Source organism: Doryrhamphus excisus, linkage group LG3, assembly GCF_037039965.1.
Source record: "Doryrhamphus excisus strain RoL-2023G ecotype Guam linkage group LG3, RoL_Dexc_Guam_v1.1, whole genome shotgun sequence".
NCBI classification, from domain to species: Eukaryota; Metazoa; Chordata; class Actinopteri; order Syngnathiformes; family Syngnathidae; genus Doryrhamphus; species Doryrhamphus excisus.
The window spans coordinates 4,625,312-4,638,265 of NC_136359.1; the positions used below are offsets into that span (position 1 = coordinate 4,625,312).

General features: G+C 40.9%; 1 protein-coding gene across 2 annotated transcripts in view; it reads left to right on the plus strand.

The window, feature by feature from the left end:
• Positions 1-12,954, plus strand: part of bmpr1ba (bone morphogenetic protein receptor, type IBa) — a 54,000-nt gene that overhangs the window by 24,701 nt on the left and 16,345 nt on the right. The window lies entirely within an intron of this gene.

Genomic DNA, 12,954 nt, shown 5'->3' on the forward strand with positions numbered 1-12,954 from the left:
TTCACATTCCAAGAACCAGGCCCATCATTTGCCCCAGGTGGTGGTCCATGCCTGGTGGGATGTCGCAGGCAACTGGCGTTATACGGCTGCATCTAGGACGTGTTTTTCAGGGGGTGCGGGGGGGGGGGGGGGCAATCTGGCCAGGATGCAACAATTAGGGTGGTGCCTAATTACTAAAGCAGCAAAAACACTTCATGTCCCAAGAGCCAGACTAGAGCACCAGGTGGCCCAAGTTCCTGTCCTGGACTGGAAAAATTATAGTTGACCCTAAAGATGGTGTTGAAGGATAGATTCTGGTTCTGCGAGGAGAACTGTCTTTAGACCCCGACCTGTACATGGATCAGTCAGAGAGTTGTTGAGAGTTGTCACTTCGAGCCACTTCCAGAACACGTGTTACCTTCAGGATTTCTACTGACGTAGACATGAAATAACACCACATTTATACACTCCTACTATTGTTTGTATACAACCGCATGAGCATAACGGACGACTGCCGCTAGCATAGCAAGCTAGCGAACTAAGTAGTTAGCTCCTCCAATTTACTTACCACTTCCACACTTAATGAGAGGAGTACCTTTTTTTCATTTGATCTCAGCCACGGCATGTCTCAGCCAATCTCCATGCAGTGTGAAAGGTAATGTCGTTGATCGTCATGTCTCATAGTATTACCGATACCTCGTTACCAGAATACTACATATAACTCTAAAGTATTTTTTGACTAATAACACGCAAATATCAACCACAAAGCAGGACATCGTGAGGATAAGCGGTCGAAAATGAATGAATGAGTATTAGTTACCGTCATTTCCTGAGGACCACCTAGTCAATCACGACGAGCTTGTCAACCCATCCGAAGTAGCAGCAGGTCATTACTCAACAGAACAATCTGACTCACGGTGTCATCTTACAAAGAAATCTAAAATCATCACACAGCAGCTTAACACTTCAAAGGTATAAGAAATATATAAACATGTACCAATACAGACTCCAAATTGAGTGATATTGTAATAATAAATATGGTTGGTGAAATATAAGGGGCTGAACAGTGTTTGAGTGGAAAGCACGCAGACCTCACAGTTAGGAGACATGGGTTCAATTCCACCATCGGGCATCCCTGTGCATGCGTGGGTTTTCTCCGGCTTCCTCCCACATTCTAAAAACATGCTAGGTTAATTATCGACTCCAAATTGTCCATAGGTATGAATGTGAGTGTGAATGGTTGTTTGTCTATATGTGCCCTGTGATTGGCTGGCCACCAGTCCAGGGTATACCACGCGTCTAGGCTCTAGCACCCGACGCAACCCTTGTGAGGATAAGCGGTCGAAAATGAATGAATGAATATTAGTTACTGTATGTTTAAGAAATATACAAACATGTACCAATACAGACTCCAAATTGTCCATAGGTATGAATGTGAATGTGAGTGTGAATGGTTGTTTGATTATATGTGCCCTGTGATTGGCTGGCAACCAGTCCAGGGTGTACCCCGCCTCTCGCCCGAAGACGGCTGGGATAGGCTTCAGCACCACCCGTGAACTTTGTGAGGGTTTCCATCTCCTTTCCATTGATTTTATGGTACACCTGTTAGGTGCATTATCATCCCACTGTAAGATTCCCAAACGGACTGAAGGATAATGTGTGAGTTCTTAAGCTGTCGGGGCGAGTGATGGCGTCTGGCTTTATTTTCCTTTTCTCTCTTTTTTTTTGGTGAAGTTTTGTTCTATTTAAAGTGATGGGGGGGTTGTTTCAGCCGGGAGCTCTGAAGTGCATCCAGCTCGGGCTCACCATAGCTCATACCGTGCGCCGAGGTCGTCCTGCGACCTTTCAGCCGCACATCATCCCCCCGCCACTCGTCCATCTCTGCTGTCACACTCAGTTTAGAGTCGGCTTTCGCTCCTGTGCTGCCATCGGGTGAGTGGCTTTGAAAGCCGTGACCGTCTGAGCATTCGCAACACACACACACACACACACACACTCACACACTCACAAGGACGCAAACATACAAAGTGTGTGAATGTTTCTGATTCATGCGAACACTGACTGCTCTGTCCAAGAATCCAAAGAACAGCTGCCAAAGACTGAGACGTATGTGAAGGCTGACATCAAGCTGAACCCTGGCCAAGTTTTTCTTCTTCACGTTGTTGAATCATTGGCACTATTTTCTTTTCTTTAAAAAAAAATAAATAAATAAACAGATTTGTATAGAATCCTGGAAGACTCACAAAGATTGTAGTAAGCGTACATGTGCTAATATCCGTCATGCTTTAAAACAGTTTGGAGCACATCTCAAACACACGGCTCGCGGGCCAAATGTGGCCCGCAGGACACAAGTTTGAGGCCCCCGTTTTGATATGAAAGTTTAATGTTAGTGCGGACCGCGCAAGTTTGATATGGATGCTGTATGGTATCATGTACCCAGAAAAAATTATTACGTTTGATTAATGTTCATGTTAAAAGTTAAATTACTGTTAATAGTTATCCTCCCTATCCGTGTGGAAGTGGTAAGTTTTTGGCTATTTAAGTTTAAAGGAAATAACTTGAAGGCTACCGTTTAGGTCGCTAGCTCTGTAGTTTGCGAGTTAGCATGTGTCTCAAGACCCTGCAGTTGCGCAATATGTTGTAAATAAAAAGAGTATAAATGTGACTATAGTCGTGTTTTGTCATGTCTACAGGGCTCTAATAATGCTTTGTTCATTTTAATCTGAAAAAAATAATTTGTCTACCCGCCAACTATATGTGATTTCTTAAGTTTTTATTATTTGACGTTTTATTATTATTATTATATTTATTTATTTATTACTGATTGATTGATTTTCTTTATTCTTTATTTGTTTATTTATTTTTCATCTTATTTTGTGAAGAAAAATAAAAAGTAAGATATTTGAGAACAGTGGAATGTTTTATCAGAGCTTTTCTTGTAGAAAATTGGAACCAAAGCAAAGTTTTTAAATTTTTTTGTTTTTAATAAATGCATTTTTTTTTTTGGAAAACCTGATGCGGCCCAGTCTCAGCCAGACCCTAGCTCCAGTGCCCCCCAAGTAAATAGAGTTTGAGACCCCTGCGCTAGAGTGATTGATTGAAGCAGCCACAGGCTCATTGAGTCATTCATTGGTCGACTTGGGGATGATGGATGTTTGCTGGTAACGGATCCAGCTTTGAGTGGGAAGAAAAGAGATGGAGCTGGTAGAGAGTCTTTTAACCAAAGTCTATTGTCATCCCTTATTGTCTTCATTTCAATGGAGCAGCATGATGATGGTTTGTTGGCCCGCTAGTGATGTATGGTCAGCCTATATAGCCTGGTTTCCACCGAGTGTGTTTTCACATGACTGTATGCATTTGATTGTGCTAGCTAACGCTTTTTTACTCTTGACCTGCTGCATGAAAAAGGGGGGAAATTGTGTTGCCTGTGCTAGTTTCAAGACAAATTTTGATTGACTTGAAATTTCTCACACAGCATCATTTACAGTCATGCGAAAAAATTAGGACACCCCATGTTTTTGGATTTAAACTTGCTTGTATTGTCTATATGTGACCTGTGATTGGCTGGCGACCAGTCAAGGGTGTACCCCGCCTCTTGTCCGAAGACAGCTGGGATAGGCTCCAGCACCCCCGCGACCCTCATGAAGTTAAGCAGTAGAAAATGAATGAATGAATGAATGTATGCATTTGATTGTGCTAGCTAAAGCTTCTACTCTTGACCTGCTGCACGAAAAAGGGGGGAAATTGTGTTGCCTGTGCTATTTTCATGACAAATGCCACTGACTTGAAATTTCTCACACAGCATCATTTATAGTCTTGTGAAAAAATTAGGACACCCCATGTTTTTGTATTTAAACTTGCTTGTATTGTCTATATGTGCTTTGTGGTTGGCTGGCGACCAGTCCAGGGTGTACCCCGCCTCTCGACCGAAGACAGCTGGGATAGGCTCCAGCACCCCTGCGACCCTCGTGAGGAAAAAGCGGTAGAAAATCAATGAACTTTCTTGTATTGTCTATATGTGACCTGTGATTGGCTGGCGACCAGTCCAGAGTGTACCCCGCCTCTCGCCCGAAGACAGCTGGGATAGGCTCCAGCACCCCCCGCAACCCTCGTGAGGACAAGCGGTAGAAAATGAATGAATGAATTGTATTACTGCTTCAAGTGTTGTGTCTTTCCACCAAAGAAGTACAGGACGATGCGTTCACTGTCAGTGAAGGAGAAATGATGATACACACTATATTAAACACACACACACACGTCTCTCGTCACCCACCACCTAGACCGGGGCTGCAGCCTTCAGTAGCGTGACTTCTGGGAAGCGAGGAGTGATAGCTTACATTTCATTGTCCTTGCTTGGGAACGAAGCGGCGCTGTATCGGTTTTCACGGCCAAAGCTCTCTTCGCCAGTTGCTCTGCTTTTGTCACCGCTAACGAGATCTCGCTGGCACCCCCCCTGCCCCCCGTCTAAGAATGTGGGGGGTTTGTTTATTTGAGCGCCACTCCGCATTTTGCCAAAATAACTGCACAATCACCCACACGTTGATGTGTGTTGTAGTCAGCTCTCGTTCTACTAATCTGTGATCATTAAGTCTTTTTTTTGCAAAGCGGACGCATTTAGCAGATGTCACATTTGATCAAAGGCTTTATTTGGATTTGGCAGTCATGTCATTAAAGATGTCGTTTTTTTTTCCAAGGAGACACCACACTACTGTGGTTGCAAAGTGACACCTCTTTAGAAGCGTTGATCTGCTGGCTGTGGATCACAATAGAGAAGGCGAGTTGTCAGTGCCGAGCGCTGAAAACAAGCCAAAGTCGACCCCGAAAAAGGAAACGAGAAGAGTTTGTGGTGTCTTCATTCATTCATTTTCTACCGCTTTTTCCTCACGAGAGTCGCGGGGGGTGCTGGAGCCTATCCCAGCTGTCTTAGGGCGAGAGGCGGGGTACACCCTGGACTGGTGGCCAGCCAATCACAGGACACATACACCCTTTATGAGAAGAACATTGAAATGGAACATAAAAAAACCCAACAACATCAAAAATGGGGCAAAATCAGCTACAATTTAAAAAGAATAAAGTCAAAATATGACGACAAAAATTTGGTATTTAAATGAGGAAAAAAGCCCACCATTTTGGGACAATAAATTTGTAATATTATAAAAAATCATGTAAAATCAATAATGTATTATAATTATAATACTAGTAATACTATAATGCTAATGCTAATGCTAATGCTAATGATTATATATATAATTATAATTATTTTTGTTATTATCATTATTATGATGATGATGATCACGAGGGTCGCAGGGGTGCTGGAGCCTGTCCCAGCTGTCTTCGGGCGAGAGGCGGGGTACACCCTGGACTCGCCAGCCAATCACAGGGCACATATAGACAAACAACCATTCACACTCACATTCATACCTATGGACAATTTGGAGTCGCCAATTAACCTAGCATGTTTTTGGAATGTGGGAGGAAGCCGGAGAAAACCCACGCATGCACGGGGATGCCCGATGGTGGAATTGAACCCATGTCTCCTAACTGTGAGATCTGCGTGCTAACCACTCGACCACTGTGCAGCCCCTTATATTTCACCAACCATATTTATTATTACAATATCACTCAATTTGGAGTCTGTATTGGTACATGTTTGTATATTTCTTAGACATACCTTTGCAGTGTTAAGCTGCTGCGTGATGATTTTAGTTTTCTATGTAAGATGACACCGTGAGTCCGACTGTTCTGTTGAGTAATGACCTGCTGCTACAACATGCCGATAAAACAACAGAAGAAGAAAAACACCACGAAGAAGAACGCACCCAGACAACTTTTCGTTTGATGATACCTCAATCGGATTGGGGAAACAAATATTCCACCCCTGGGAATCCCATTTTATACAGTATTCATTCAGATTGGCACTTTTCTTTGGGAATGAGGTGTATACAAAGGTTAGATTCTTTCCGTTTGAGCAAATAACCCAAATGGAATTGGAATATTTGGGTCCATGTAAACGTGGCTAATGTGACACCGGGCATGATTCTCTCCTTTGAGTCACAACACACTTCCAAGATGACGTGGAGAAGTGGAGTAGCGCAAGGTGTGGAACATCGCTTGTACAGCTCTGGTGAAGTCCATGCGCCAGATCAGTGATTTTCAACCACTGTGCCGCGGCACACTAGTGTACCTTGAGAAACCGTCAGGTGTGCCGTGAGGAATTATCCAATATCACTTTTTATAATTAACATTTATTAATCATCATTTGCAAATATTATGTCAATATCCATGAATATATGGACCCAAATATTCCAATTGTATTTGGTTTATTTGCTCAAACGGAAAGTTGTCAGGGTACGTTCTTCTTTGTGGTGTTTTTCTTCTTCTGTCGTTTATTGGCGGTTGGCAAGCAGCTTTCGTGTGCATTAGCGCCATCTGTGGAACAGAATCTAAACCCTTCTATACGCCATTCACAAGTCCAGTTTTATTAAAAAAGAAAATATATATCTATATAAAACATGTCCTGAGTTTAATTATAAAATATTAGCAAGATTGAATTTGAATTTCCTGTTTTAAATTTATCCCGGGTGCGTTCTTTCAGCGCATGCTCAGATATGGCGTAACACGCAGATCCAGACGTTCTTCACTTTTAAAAATGGAGGCCAGCAATCGGCACTGGACTAAGCAAAGTTTGTTTTTGATTCAAACTAAATTTCAAGACTGGACAGACGAAAAACTGGCAATATGGAGTTATTCCAACAAGTGAAAGAAAAACTCGGAGAAGTCGGTATCACGTGATGTTGATGTTTACGTTTTACTGGGCATGCCCTATTGACTATTCTGGTTGATTTTCACGGTGCATGTAGACAAGAGATTGGAATATTCCTTTCTATGGATACCATTGTTTCCTGAAAGGTCATTCGGAAAGAGAAAAAGTGGTCATGTAAAAACGTGGCTACTGTGGAGTGTCTGTGGTGTAAAGACTGGCAGAGCAATGTAATATTGGTTCTACCTTGTTCCTCCGATAGACTTATTGATGCACGTGTGAGGTTGTGGTGACATTTTGTAACATTTTTGGTTAGTGATGTGCCACAAGATTTTTCCAATGTAAAAAAACATGCCTCAAAAAAGGTTGAAAAACACTCCGCTAGATGACAGACACCAAACATCCACACCAAGGACACCATTTGGACCTGTGCAGTGTGGCGTGTATTCTTTTGTGGTGCCAGCCATTTAGACTATAATGTTGTGTGTGGACACTTTTTCAGTGGACTACTACTTTCTGTAATATTATTCCTTGATAAAATACTTGCTGTAATGTACTCACTTTTGTGAGTGACTGTGTATGCTCAGTTGGGAGGCATCCATTGATTCAGACCAGGGAGAGTGAAATCAAACCCTAAAATATTGAACTTGAGGAAGTGGTTTCAGCTCATTTCTAGATGTCACCATGCCCACTTCGAGCCAAATGGCTTTGCAATCATATGCCGTGATATGAACCTAATTGTTTGTCCAAATGGGTGTGTGTGTTTAATGCATGTGTGTGTGTGTGTGCAACAGGGCAAGCTGACAGCGTGTTTGTCCAATGAGATAATGCAGAGGAGGCCTGGAGCCAGCGATGGTTGATATGTGCCTCCATTAATGGCGAGATAATCACACGCGGTAGACAGCAGGGCACATGCGACTGTAAACAAACACATGTACGCACCGCTTATATATGTTTAAACACTGGTGGCATGTGTTCAGTCGTTGCCGTCTGCGCAATCATAAGATATCTTCCCGTTAGGCCACCGTTGTTTATATATGGTGCATGTGTTATAGATGAGAGCAAAGGGACTGCTTAAACAGAGACATCACAGACCAGAACACTGGGAAATAAACACATCGCTGCTGTAATGTTAACATAGTCAGCTTCTGCCTTATACACACACATACACGTGCAAAACGCAAAAATGACCTCACAGCTAGGAGACCAGGGTTCAATTTCCACCCTCTGCCATCTCTGTGTGGAGTTTGCATGTTCTCCCCGTGCATGCGTGTTTTTTCTCCGGGTACTCCGGTTTCCTCCCACATTCCAAAAACATGCTAGGTTAATTAGCGACTCCAAATTGTCCATAGGTATGAATGTGAGTGTGAATGGTTGTTTGCCTATATGTGCCCTGTGATTGGCTGGCCACCAGTCCAGCGTATACCCCGCCTCTAGGCTCTAGCACCCGCCGCAACCCTTGTGAGGATAAACGGTCGAAAATGAATGAATGAATGAATGAATATTAGTTACAGTCATTTCCTGAGGACAATCTAGCCAATCACGACGAGCTTGTCAACCCATCGGAAGTAGCAACAGGTCATTACTCAACAGAACAGTCAGGCTCACTGTGTCATCTTACAAAGAAAGCCAACATCATCACGCAGCAGCTTAACACTTCAAATGTATGTCTAAGAAATATACAAACATGTACCAATACCGACTCCAAATTGTCCATATGTATGAATGTGAGTGTGAATGGTTGTTTGTCTATATGTGCCCTGTGATTGGCTGGCCACCAGTCCAGGGTGTACCCTGCCTCTCGTCCGAAGACAGCTGGTATAGGCTCCATCACCCCCGTGACCCTTGTGAGGAAAAAGCGGTAGAAAATGAATGAATGAATGAATATGTTTTCGTTGGACAACACTCAATAAATGAAGTCACTATGCATCTTGGAAAACAGTATAGATTCATGATGTATGTCTACTGAAAATGGGAAATACAGCTGGAATAGGTGCAGATTCTGGAAAATCTAAAATGTTTTCTGTGTGCGTTACTCTATCGGAGTCCACAAGTGAATCCAAAGGGTCAAAAAATGAGCCTTTTTAAATAATAAAATAATCATCATTTTCCCAATCGATTAATCTGTCGATTAATTAGTCTAAATTAGATTAATTAGTCTAAAAACTGGCAACTTTGTCCTATAAACAGTACTCAGAGCACTTAACATTATTATTATTATTATTATTATTATTATTATTATTATTATTATTATTATTATTATTATTATTATTATTATTATAAAGATTCAGGATTGAAATGAAAGCAGGGGGATAAAGATACTGTATAAGGTTCCTAAAATATTGTGACAGGTCAATAACACTCAATAGGTTATTACTTAGGTCTATTAATAATTTGTTTTAATTGTGCAATAAATATTTTAGAATAAAAATAATTTTTTAAATAATATTTGCAAAAATGAATCATATTTTTTCCAATGACCTCTCATGGCTCACCTGCACTACCACCACGGCCCACACTTTGGGAATCACTGCACTAGGGAATTCCAAAGCTATCCATCATATATCCATCCATTGTACAAAATACAGCAGACCTTTTTTTTTGGCTTTTTCTAGAAGTTTCATTGAGAAAGAGAATAAATTGAGTCGTCTCATAAAGTGTGTGCGGTGCTTCTTGCAAAAAATATCTCAAGGTCGGAGCAGATAAATGGCAGCGGTGTTTGTTTTGGAAGCATCAGGGACATGACTCTGTATTATTACAAATAATCTCTCCAAAGAGAAAGTAGTGTCGAGGTGCTCTGAAAGCAGTTCAGGTCAGAAATCATCAACAATTTATCTTTTTTTTTTTTTTTATTTCCGTATCTCTGCTTTCTCTTGCACTTTACATCAGAAAATATTGTGGAAATAGTTTATTATGGATCAATAAGGATTCTATGGAAAAAACAATTTGACTCAATCCTTAAAATAAATGTACTCCTTGAAGGCCGTAAATAGTCAAACATTTGATGCAGCCATGTGTATGTTGAGTGGGGTGTACATGATGGATAAGGTTTCTTTTGTTTTTAATGTTCTTAACAGTACCTGCAGTGTGATTTGTTTCTAGTTACATGAAATAAATTATACACATGTTGAGTATTTGCACTTTGGAAATGAATTGGTGTTCATTCTTTCTGATACTAAACCGGGCCTGTTATATTTGCCGCGACGCACCATTGGTCAGGAGGATGTGTGTGTGTGTGTGTGTGTGTCTATTGTTTGTCAGCATGATTTTTGCATGCCACCATGGAACAATGTGTCACATGATGGTATCACGGGAATAGAATGTCCCATATGGTAAAAATAGCAGGCAAGTGTGAATGTGGCAGTGAGTATTGAGCACGCTTTATTACTATATGATGGAGGTAGGTTGGGTTTGGGGGTGGTGGGGTGGGGAGGGGGCATCCAGGTTTCAAACTCAGCTCGGGCCGACTTATTTATGCACCAATTGCATTCAATCATAAATGTTACTCCAACTCTGTGTCAGACATAAGGCGGTATAAAATAGTGAGCAGTATAAATCTGCAAGATGATCCACGAATACTCGGTTTACATGATTTTTTTTTTTTTACTATGTCACGCTGGAATGTGTTTGGGACTGTAGAGTATGGACACATTTTGTTCAATTTTCGATAACGTTATGTCATTTTTCCTCATTTTCATTTTGATGATTTTGTCATTTAAACAAAAGTTTCAATTGTTTTTTTTTAATCTTTGACACCCAATCATAAACCAGTGGTTCTCATTAGTCTCCACCCCCTCCTGATTTTGAAATACTAGAGAAACTGATAATATTTACGTATTTATCTGTACTTGAAACTGAAACCAGAATAATGCATCAAAACGTTGAGTACTGTAAATGTGTACATGTTGGCAGATCTGCACTAACATTGAAACTAATCAGTAAGAAATCAATGAGGACAGATGTTTTGGTTTAAATAATCAAAATACTGCAAAATACTGTATAAGTATTACATGTTATCATCAGTGTACTTGGTCTTTCATGATCACAGCATGCGTATCAAATGGAGGGCTTCGTAGTCAAAATAGGTGTGTCCAAATGATGTGTATTGTTAGATAGCTCACATTAACTCGTTTTTTTGCATAATAATGCACAGAAAATGGTAATGGTTTTATTTCATTTGAACATGCATCAGATTACAATTGAATGCATCACATAATCAGTTCCCAGTTCCACATGTCCAAAAGGAGTAGGAAGAAGCAAAGCTTATTAAATCCTACCCCTCCATCTGGTACTTTTACAATCAGTAACTGTTACATTTGTTCACTTCCTGCTTTCCATAATACAGTTTAAGTTTTTTTTGTTTGTTTGTTTTTAATAATGTACCTCGTACCGAAGTACAAGGTGATATGACCATCCAATGACATAATGGTTACCATAGTAACAACATGTCAATATAGTGATATATATAGCACATCATGACTGGTTCAAGACTCTTCATCCTTGTATTTAGCAAACATCAACTGCTTGTATTGTTTCTTGAAATGGCTCATCGTTGTGCATTGTTTGAGGGTCTTACTCAATCCATTCCATAGTTTGATTCCACATACTGAAATGCTATGCTAACGCTAACGTAGTCCTAGCATATAAGTGTTTCAAATGTAGTTCTTACCTGAGATCATATTTCTCCTCTCTTGTAGAGAAGTATTGGATGACATTTTTAGCTAATTGGTTATTTTTAGCCTTATGTATTATTTTTGCTGTTTGAAGATGAACTATATCAGCAAGTTGAAGGATTTTTGATTTTAGAAAAAAGGAGTTAGTATGTTCTCTGTAGGCGGCATTATGAATTATCCTTACTGACCTTTTTTGCAGTACATTTAGTGAGTGAAGATTGCTTTTATAGTTATTACCCCATATTTAAGGGAAATAAATATGTGGATTATGAATGATGGACAAAAATCCTTAAAAGTCCTGTATATGGGTAAAAGGACCAACCAACTTCAAATATACTTCAGAATATGACACTTATGTACTTTGTTCTTCTGCTGGTTGGCCTCTAATTGATATGACATGCACATCACTTTCGTCCAATCACATTCAATCTTTTCCAAAGAGTTTATGCAGTTTCCATTCCACTTATTCCCTCCAAACTATCCATTAAGCGTACCAAATTAGTTTGGCTTGAGGCATAAACAGACCCTGCTTGCTGATCGATGGTCAGGCGGCCTTCATTTTCTACACTTGACGTAGTATTTGATTAGCTTGTCGTCCTGTTCATGTGGCAACACATTATTCAATTCCTGAATGTAGTCGACCTAATCCATTGTATCGCAATTAAGTGATCAGATATTAGCCGAGTGGAATGGGGGCGCTAGTGAAATAATCACAAAAGGAGTCAGTCTCAGCGACGGATACCAAAATGAATCATAGAAATGTCTTACATGTTATTTGAGTGGCCGTGAAAACAGTCGGGCGACTCGCCAAAGTAAACTATGTGTGTGTGTGTGTGTGTGTGTGTGTGTGGGAATGGCTGCAGTAGTAGACACTTCGGAATAGGATTGAGTTTCACATCTGCGGACACAGTTGGCCGATAGCTGTTTTCTTCAGGACCGTGAATGTTGAAGGCTGAGAGATCTCATGTCTGATTTGTGGTCAGGTAAAAACAATTTAGGACCTTTTGTACGCCAAATATGTTCCAGCAGACACACACACACACACACACACACTCACACACACTCAATTCAGTAGAGACAATAAATACGTAAGTCAAGGAATGACGTAAATTGATTTTTTTCAGGAAGAAGATTACAATCAACAGTTTAGAACAGGGGTGGGCAAACTAAGGCGCGGGAGCTACATCCGGCCCGTCAAGTGTTAAATACGGCCTACCCGTTCTTTCCAAACATGCAACCTGGCATCATGGCTTGTTGGTTTAGGTAGCTTTTTTTAAATTAATTTAATAATTCCAGGTCGGGCTGCACGGCGGTCGAGTGGTTAGCACGCTGACCTCACAGCTAGGAGACCCGGGTTCAATTCCATCGTCGGCCATCTCTGTGTGGAGTTTGCATGTTCTCCCCGTGCTTTCCCACATTCCAAAAACATGCTAGGTTAATTGGCGACTCCAAATTGTCCATAGGTATGAATGTGAGTGTGAATGGTTGTTTGTCTATATGTGCCCTGTGATTGGCTGGCCACCAGTCCAGGGTGTACAGCGC